Genomic DNA, 10,078 nt, shown 5'->3' on the forward strand with positions numbered 1-10,078 from the left:
AATGCATTTCTAGGCTCGGGAATATTTAAGGTAAAACTTCTATTCAGGTATGCAATATTTAAGGTAAAACTCTTTGTCCAAACACTTTATTACTCATACATTCTAAAATTATGTGCTGGAAAATAAGAAAAACATTTACCCACATACTTTTATGTGCAGGTTTTTTAGCCACAATTTCTTGTAAAGCGTGAAGACCACTAGAGACATGAGACCGTCCCTGTCCCTCTATAAAAGAAAAAACCCTTCATATATGGTCAGACACAATTGTGGAGAATAAGCAATTAAACTGTAATATATATATATATATATATATATTTTTTTTTTTTCTTAATTTGATGATTTCTTATACAACGATCTAGAAATATTCTTTCCGGCACGTTTTTTTTTTTTTTTTCCTAATCTTATCGCATGATTAATCCTTAAAAAAAAAAGATTGTATCATTATCTTCTGAACGGTACGTTAGGTTTGCATTTTTTTGTTTTTAACTTTTACGTAAAAGACGATACTAAGCTCTTTTAATAAGAAATTAAAAGTCTGTGATGATGAGATTCCTTTATTCAATTAGGAAGACAAATTAGATAAAGTTTTTGTTGAATCAATTCTATTGTGACTCAGTTTTGAAGTTGATAAACACTGGTTTTGTTGAAGGCAGAAATGACAAGTCGTTTCTCTTGGGATGCAAACTCAGAAGACTCTTGAAGCTGACATGGGCAAGTGAGGCACAGGTGGCAGCTTGTCATTGGACCGTCTTGCTTGGACTCCAGATAAGATAAATTCCTTTGATGTAATTCAATAATCACTTCTTCTTCTTCTTGCTTCTTCGAGAGAATTCCACAGAGAGAGAAAAACTTTGTACAAAAAAACCCTAAGTTGAGAGAGACGGTCTAGAGTGAGAGAGGTGTGAGAAAAAGAGTGATTTTCTTGAGGGATTTCTTGCTCAGTTTCTCGGGAAACTTTAGGGGAGGAATTTCTGGAAGTTTGTAATCAGTTTGTTCTTATAATGCATATCGAACTTCCTCTGTGGAGTTCGCGGAGATGTAGGTGGAATTTTCACCGAACTCCGAAATCAATTTGGTGTGTTCTTGTTTTGCTTGTTTCATTTCTGTCTTTGATTTGGTACGATCGAGATTGGTGTTGGTTTAATTTCCAACAGTGGTATCAGAGCTCTTGGTTAGGAGAGGGGATTGATCTCAGTCAAGAATCTAGGGCAAGAAACACTGGAGGTTGAAGGAGTTCAACATTCCGTTGAAGCCTCTCTAGATTTGAGGGGTTTTGAAGATATTCCACTGAATCCGGAGTACACTGGAGGTTTTCCATCTTCAGATCTATTACAGTCTACGAAGAATCAAATTCTTTTTAGGGGTTTGAAAAACATGAAGATAGAGATTGATAAGTTTGATGGCTCGGGTGATTTCTTCATCTGGAGAAGAAAAATCAAAGGACTCCTCGCCCAGCAAAGGCTTCTCAAGGCGCTGGAAGAATCCCCAAAGTGTTCCGAGGAATTCTCAGACGATCAAAAGCAGGAACTGCTTGAAACTGCTACAGGTGTCATCATCCTACACTTATCTGATTCTGTGATAAGATTAATTGATAAAGAAGAAAATCCTGCCAAGATTTGGAACAAGTTAGATGAACTTTTCCAAAAGAAATCTTTAACAAATAAGATTTTCTTGAAAGAGAGACTGGTTGGTTTTAAGATGAATCCCTCTAAGACGCTTGAACAAAACCTTGATGATTTTTTGAGAATGAACATTGAACTAGCAAAGTCGGGGGAAAATGAGGCGCTAAGTTATGAGAATCAGGCAATCATTCTGTCGAATGCTCTGCCAGAAACATACAAAGAGGTAAAATCTGCCATCAAGTATGGCAGGACCTCTATCACTGTGGAAGAGGTTATATCAGCCTTGAAGTCTAGGGATCTTGAGATCAAGACCGAAAGGTAAGACTCATCAAATGCAGAAAACCAGTTTGCCTGAGGAAGGAGCCAACAAAGATCGAATAATCCAAGAGGAAGAAGCAACAGCAAGGGGAGAGGAAAGCCAGCCTCCAAAGGTCCTGACACAAACAGGAAGTGTTTCTTTTGTAAGAAACCTGGCCACTTGAAGAAGGACTGCTATGCGTTTCAAAGAAAACAAAAGGAGAAGCAAAACTCCTCGAATGGAAATGATAACCATGAGTCGGCCAATTTCAGTGATGGATGTGAAAGTGGTGAGGTGTTGGTGGCAGCAGACAACATTGAAAGCCAAGACTGGATACTTGACTCGGGGTGCACCTATCACATGACCCACAATAAGTCATGGTTAACTGATTTTAAGAAGATAAATGGTGGGAAGGTAATGATGGGCAACAGCCACACCTGCCAGGTGGAAGGAACAGGGACAGTGTCAATAAAAATGTTTGATGGAATAGTGAGACAGCTACGGGATGTGAGATATGTCCCTAGCTTGACAAGAAGCCTCATCTCACTTGGAATTCTGGATGATTCGGGCTACATCAACAAGATTGAAGGGGGAAAATGAAGGTCTCCAAAGGCTCAATGGTGGTGATCAAGGGGGTTAAGAAAGATTGCCTATATTATTTGTTAGGAGAAACTCTAACAAGGAAGACATCAGTGGCCATTGCTCCTGAAGACTCTGAAGTAATATTGTGGCACAACAGGCTGGGGCACATTAATGAGAGAGGCCTCAAAATCATGGGCGACCAGAAACTTCTTGGCAAGGACAAGGTAAGCAAAGTTGATTTTTGTGAACACTGTATCCTAGGAAAACAACACAGACTTAAGTTCAGCACAGGGACTCATGAATGAAAAAGGGCCTTGGAGTACGTGCATGCAGATCTCTGGGGTCCAGAAGCCATCACAACCCATGGAGGTAACTCTTACTTTTTATCTGTAGTTGATGACTTTTCAAGGAAAGTGTGGGTTTACTTACTTAAAACTAAGGATGATTCATTAAATAAATTTAAACAGTGGAAAACCCTACAGGAAAATCTTACAGATAGGAAGCTAAAGACTCTTAGAACTGATAATGGGTTAGAATTCTATAATAGCCAATTTGATAATTACTGTGCTGAGATAGGAATCCAAAGACATAGAACAGTAAGGAAAACTCCACAGCAAAATGGAGTTGCTGAAAGAATGAATAGAACCTTACTTAATAAATCTAGGTGCATGTTGTTCCAATCTGGGTTACCTAAGATTTTCTGGGGTGAGGCAGTTGTTACTGCTGCCTATTTGGTAAATAGATGTCCCTCAAGTGCCATTAATTTTAAAACCCCTGAGGAAATATGGAGAAATAAACCACCAGACTTGTCTCATTTGAGAACCTTTGGTTGTGCAGCCTATGCACACCAAAGGGAAGGCAAATTGGATCCTAGATCCATTAAATGTGTCTTCTTAGGATACCCTGAGGGCAGAAAGGGATATAGATTATGGGTTAGAGAAGGCAGGGGTTTTAAGACCATAAATAGTAGGGATGTCATTTTTAACGAATCAATTTTTCCTTGCCTGTCTAACACTAACACTGCTGCAGGAAAGAGTATTTCTAGCACTAACCCTGCAGGTACAATAGAAACACAAGTTCGGGTGAAGTAGGAAAATGCAGATCACCCTCAGGTGGAGCCTCAGAATGATGATCAGCTTCAAGGGGAACAAACGCCTCAGCAGGAAAATGGAGATTCTCCCAGCCCAGAACTAGAAGCCGACCTTCAAGATGTTCAAGACATCACCACAAATGATTACCAACTGGTAAGAGACAGGGAAAGGAGGTAGATTAAACCCACTCAAAGATATGGGTTCTCTGCCTACATAGATTTGCTTGCATATGCCTTCATGATAGTAATAGACATCGATAGAAAAGACCCAGCCACGTACAAAGAAGCTATCGAAGGACCAGAATCAAAGCTGTGGGTCGCGGCAATGAAAGAGGAGACGAATTCACTATACAAGAATGAAACCTGGGAAATGGTTCCCAGGCCTAAGGGTCAATCCATTGTTGTTTGTAAGTGGATCTATAAACTGAAGGAAGGGCGGCTGGGTATTGAGCAGTTTAAATACAAGGCAAGGTTAGTTGCCAAAGGCTTCACACAAAAGGAGGGAATAGACTTTACTGAAGTGTTCTCTCCTGTGGTCAAATACAAGACCATTAGAATCATGCTTTCTATGGTAGCTCAGTTTGATTTAGAATTGGATCAAATGGATGTTAAAACCACATTCCTACATGGAGAGCTTGAGGAAAGGATCTTCATGGAGCAGCCAGAGGGATTTGAAGTCCAAAGAAACAAGGATATGGTCTGCCTTTTGAAGAAATCATTATATGGGCTTAAATAGTCACCCAGACAATGGTACAAAAGGTTTGATACCTACATGACAAAGCAAGGGTTTGAAAGGAGTTATTATGATACTTGTCTATATTTCAAGGTTCAGACATCCTTAAAGCTTAATATCTACTCCTATACGTGGATGATATGTTACTAATCAACAAAGACAAGGAAAAGGTGTTGAAAATGAAGAAAATGCTCAAGTTAGAATTTGACATGAAAGACTTGGGTCCAGCAGGGAAGATTCTCGGAATGAAGATCAACTGAAATAGAACGAAGTCTACTGTATTCCTTAGTCAAAAGAATTACATGGAGAAGATGGTGGAGAAATATGCAGGGTTCTAAATCAACTTCACAGCCAATCACAAGTCAATTTCAGTTGTCTTCACTCCATAGTCCAAAAGATGATGAAGAGAAGGCCTACATGGAGAAAGTACCATACGCAAATGCAATTGGATCAGTCATGTACTCTATGGTATGTACTAGGCCTGATTTGGCATTTGCAATCAGTACATTAAGTAGATACATGTCAAATCCAGGGAAGGAGCATTGGAAAGCCATGAAATGGCTTCTAAGGTATATCGGTGGAACAGTTGGATATGGGTTGCACTACAAAAGACATGGAAGCAAGGTAACAGTGGAAGGATTCGTTGATTCCGATCTACTACTTCTTACTTCTTTATGGTTTGTGGAAATTGTATAAGCTGGAAAACACAACTACAACCAGTGGTTGCACTCTCTACAACAGAGGCTGAATACATGGCACCTACAGAGGCAATCAAGGAAGGAATATGGCTACAGGGATTGCTTAGAGAGTTGAAATTGATTGACCAGAATGCAGTCATCTACTCAGACAGTTATAGTGCCATTCATCTATGTAAGAATCCTGTATTTCATGATAGAACAAAACATATTGAAGTAAAGTATCATTTAATCAGGGAAAAGGTTTCTCAGGGATTGATAAACGTTGAAAAAGTTCCCACGGAAGAGAACCCAGCAGACATGGGAACAAAGGTAGTTACATTGAGCAAATTTAAGCATTGTCTTAAATTGCTTGGTATAGACAACGGGTGATTGAAGAGCTAAAACGAGCTAGGATCCAAAGGGGTGAAGAATGATATGCACTAACTGGTCATACATAGAATTGAGGTGGAGATTGTTGAATCAATTCTATTGTGACTCAGTTTTGAAGTTTATCACACTGGTTTTGTTGAAGGCAGAAACGACAAGTCGTTTCTGTTGGGATGCAAACTCGGAAGACTCTTGAAGCTGACATGGGCAAGTGAGGCACATGTGGCAGCTTGTCATTGGACCGTCTTGCTTGGACTCCAGATAAGATAAATTCCTTTGATGTAATTCAATAATCACTTCTTCTTCTTCTTGCTTCTTCGAGAGAATTCTAGAGAGAGAGAAAAACTTTGTATAGAAAAACCCTAAGTTGAGATAGACGGTCTAGAGTGAGAGAGGTGTGAGAAAAAGGATGATTTTCTTGAGGGATTTCTCGCTCAGTTTCTCGGGAAACTTTAGGGGAGGAATTTCTGGAAGTTTGTAACCAGTTTGTTCTTATAGTGCATATCGAACTTCCTTTGGAGAGTTCGCGGAGATGTAGGTGGAATTTTCACCGAACTCCGAAATCAATTTGGTGTGTTCTTGTTTTGCTTGTTTCATTTTTGTCTTTGATTTGGTACGATCGAGATTGGTGTTGGTTTAATTTCCAACAGTTTTATGAGTCCAATCAGTAATAATTCTGAACATATAAAAGCGGTCTTTTAGTCTGAAAATGCAGCAGCTGGCTCGTGAATGGAATGATAACTCCGTATATTCTTTTGTCTCATTTTGCTTCACTGTTGAAATTCATTTTGTTTGATTAGTCTCCTTGATCTTTTCCCCCACAATTCGTATGTTGAATTTTTTTTTTGGCAATATTTGTGGTAGAACATGATTTTTTTTGTCCTAACAGTAGTTATTATTGTTTTAATCGTTAGATTAACTTTGCAATAGTTATATCTGCGATTAAAAGTAATTATGTATTGCGCGTTTTAAATTTTTAACATACACTTTTACATATCTAATCATTAAAAAATTAATATAATAAATTGTCTTATCTACCAGTAGGGGAAAAAGCCCACCCTATCATAAGAACTGCCTTTTTTTGAAAAAAAAAAAAAAAGGTCCTCTTATTATTTAGCAGTATTGTTATCATTTAGGCTCATTTTTATGCACAAGTTCGGCATGGTTTGTGAGGAAAAGAGGCATATTTAGCCAAGTTCAGCAAGCATTCAGAGATACACTATATGTGTGTGTGTATATATGTGTGGGTATATTGGTGATTGTTCAACGCATACATATATATATATATATATATGTGTGTGTTGAACAATCACCAATATCGATCTGCATCGGCTTTTGAAAGATATGGGCGTATATCTATGCATACATATATGATAGCGTAAAGCAAAAAAGGTTTGTGCTCTTACTGTCTTCGGTGTTTTTCAGAATTGGCTTTTCTTGTATTGTCTCCTCTCTCTCTCTCTCTCTCTCTCTCTCTCACTCTCTCTCACTCTCATAATGATGGATATATACGGTTCTATACAAATATGTTTTGTTTGTATCTTGTTGAAATTTAATGTTGTTGTTTCGCACCCAAACCGTGACTTTGAGCAGACTAGAATTAGGATATTCTTATTTTCTTACATAGCAGTCACACGTGATGACCAACAGAAAGAGAGTTGGTTTAAGTGGTGATGAAGAATTAGTTTTTTCTTGTTTTGTTTTCTTGAGTGTATGTATTTGGCCCTTTAATTCATCGGTTTATAAGTTTGAATAAAAATTTAAATTTTTATGAGAGCTCTGATTCTCTTTCAGTGTATTACCAAGTTGGTTCTAAAAGTTCCTTTTTTTACTTGTTACTAGTCAGTTTGTTGGTTCTTGATAGCTAATATTGTGAATGGGCCAACTTGGTCACAGTTGCAAATTTTGTTTTGATTTTAGGCTCCTCCGATTGCCAAACCTAGTATCCTGCCCAATGGCATACAAATAGTCATGTTTCCACCCTACAACCTTGTAATCTGTATGTTTATTCCTTCTTATATGGTTAATTTCTCGTTCTGTTTACGTAATTTCTGGCTCAGGTCTGAAATTTATTTAGTCGTTTGGCTTCTAGTCTTTTACGGATTCTTTCAATCTGATGTCGTCATTTTGTGTTCTATGAAGACGTGACCATTTGATCCTTTTTTTTATTTAGAAGTTGTTCTCATAGTAAGTAAAACTAACAAATTATTTGTTTATATTAATTGTAACTTCTAATACCTATCTAAATAATAATTTTACTAAACAAGTGATGCGTGAATTAACTAGAAACCGACAGGATCACGATCAAATTGCCACCCCTACCATAATGCCTAGAAATGTTGAGCACTATATTAGAATTGCCTAATGACGTAGACAAACCAACCACTACCTTTAAGAATTGTTTAGAAGCTGTAGAAACCACGACAAATTATTATTTATTATTATTGTGTATGTGGTATAAAGTTCGGTAGAGGCTGCGGAAGTGGGAAAAGGACCTGTTTAGAGTTGTGCTTTACTAGTCAATGAGTAATTATCGTCCTAAGCTGCAGCATTAGCCAATGAGAGCCGAAATCTACTTGGCGAATTCAAGTCATTTGTATTGTCCGGGCAGATTGGCTTTCTGACCTCGAATCTTGATTTTATTTTATATGTTTCATAAATAGGATATAGGATATTGCATTTTTTTTTTTCGATACATAGTATTTTGCTTTTAAATTTGCTGATATTTGACAATCATATTTGCTGAGTATAAAAACTAAGAACAAAAATTTCAATGCCAACGACAAGATTGAAGGTTTGAGTTTAAAAAAATAGCCGATGTCGATAATTAAAAAAAAAAGGATATCAGTAACACAAATTAGGGATTAGAAAAAAACCACCGACTAAGGTGGTCTAACAGTAATGGACTGCCGTAGTGGGTTTGTAGTTTAAGATTCAAGTGTTAGATAGTCCTGATTGAGAATCTAGTACTTGATTTAGAATGCGCTGAACTATGCCTACACATATATCCTTACTACTAGCACATTCAATGGGTTTGGGATGACATGCTTCTCGTCGGGGGGTAAGACCTGATTGTAGGGGATTTCATTACTATCAGTATTTGGGGAGTTCTTTTGGTAACGTTTAGGAGAATATGCAGATGTTTAGTATAAAGGGACCAGAATCTAAGTTGAAGGAGACAAGATAACTTATTAGTATTGAACACCCCACTCTCTAGTAAGAATCCTATGGTTGTTGTCCCAACATGTTCAAAGTTTCATTCATGTTAAAAATCATGAATCAAAATCTCCCTCGCCCACAAAAACACAAAAAGCAAATTACACTAACCCAAAGGTGATCCAGCTTATCAGAGTTCAGTTCTGACATATACATATCACAAAATTTATATAGCTACAAAAGCTGGTACACAGTGTGATACACCCCTGCAATCCCAATGTGATTCAGTAGTGATTCTTCACTCTTCGAGCGAGTGTTAGCTCCAAGCAATCTGTCACAGAGGAAGAAGACGAAGGAAAAGAGACGAGAAAGCAAGAAGAAGGAAGGAAGTTTCTCTTAATTCATCAATGCCTTGTTAATGGCAGAAAAACAGAACATATACCTCACTCTGATTGGCACAGTTTTCGGAGGCTAACAAACTTAGGCCAAAATTGGTTACAACCATATTGCGAAAATAAACAAATAAAAGAAAGGAAATAATGAAAACTGGCTGCTCCTTAGCTTCCCCAAACGACATGTCGTCTAGGCTTCATGTGATATAGTCTGTCATCCAGATGGGTGGTCTTCTAGTGCGACTTGGGCTTTTTGTGTCTTGGGCTGGACTCTACTCGCCTAGATCCAACTCTGGGTCAACTTCCGCTTTACTGGTGCTCTCTTGTAGTGAGACTGATGAGTCCATTGGCATGGGCCGAGTTGTATCATTCTCCCCTTCTTGAAAATCCACCTTGTCCTCAAGGTGGAAATCTGGATATAACCTGCAGAACTCATCAAAGGATTCCCAGGTGGCATTCTCTGGTAGACTATCGTGCCATTGAATGAGGACCTGGCGCTCGACCTTGCCCTGCTGCAACACGAGTCGAGAGGCACAAACAGTAATCGGCAGGGACAGGGGTTTGGCACTCCTCGTCTCTGGTGGTAAGGGGTACGCGACCGTGGTTGTTGCACCGCAGAAAGGTTTAAGGGTCGAGACATGGAATACCGGGTGGATCCTGCACTCCGCCGGTAGGTCTAAACAGTAAGCCACCTGGTCTATTCTCTCAACAACTGAAAATGGTCCATAAAACCGCTTGGCTAGTTTTTGAGATGGACGGCGAGCTATGGTTATCTGTCGGTATGGCTGAAGACGGATGAGAACCCGGTCACTGACAGCCAGCTCTAATTCCCGGCGATGTGCGTTTGCTTTCTGCTCCATACGATGTTGAGCACTGCGAAGAGTGTCCTTCAAGGAACGTAGTAAGGCGTCCCTTTCGTGCAGGAGCTCGTCCAAGGCTTGGATTGTCGTGGCACCCCGTGAATAAGCCAGAATAATGGGTGGCAGGTGACCGTACAGAGCTTGAAAAGGGGACATCTTTAACCCGCTATGGTAGCTCGTATTATAGGAAAATTCTGCCCAACCGAGGTAAGTAACCCACGCTGATGGTTTGCCCTGCGTGAAGGCCCGGAGATATTGCTCGAGGCCACGGTTCACCACTT

This window comes from Morus notabilis, unplaced genomic scaffold, assembly GCF_000414095.1.
Source record: "Morus notabilis unplaced genomic scaffold, ASM41409v2 Scaffold100, whole genome shotgun sequence".
Lineage (NCBI taxonomy): Eukaryota > Viridiplantae > Streptophyta > Magnoliopsida > Rosales > Moraceae > Morus > Morus notabilis.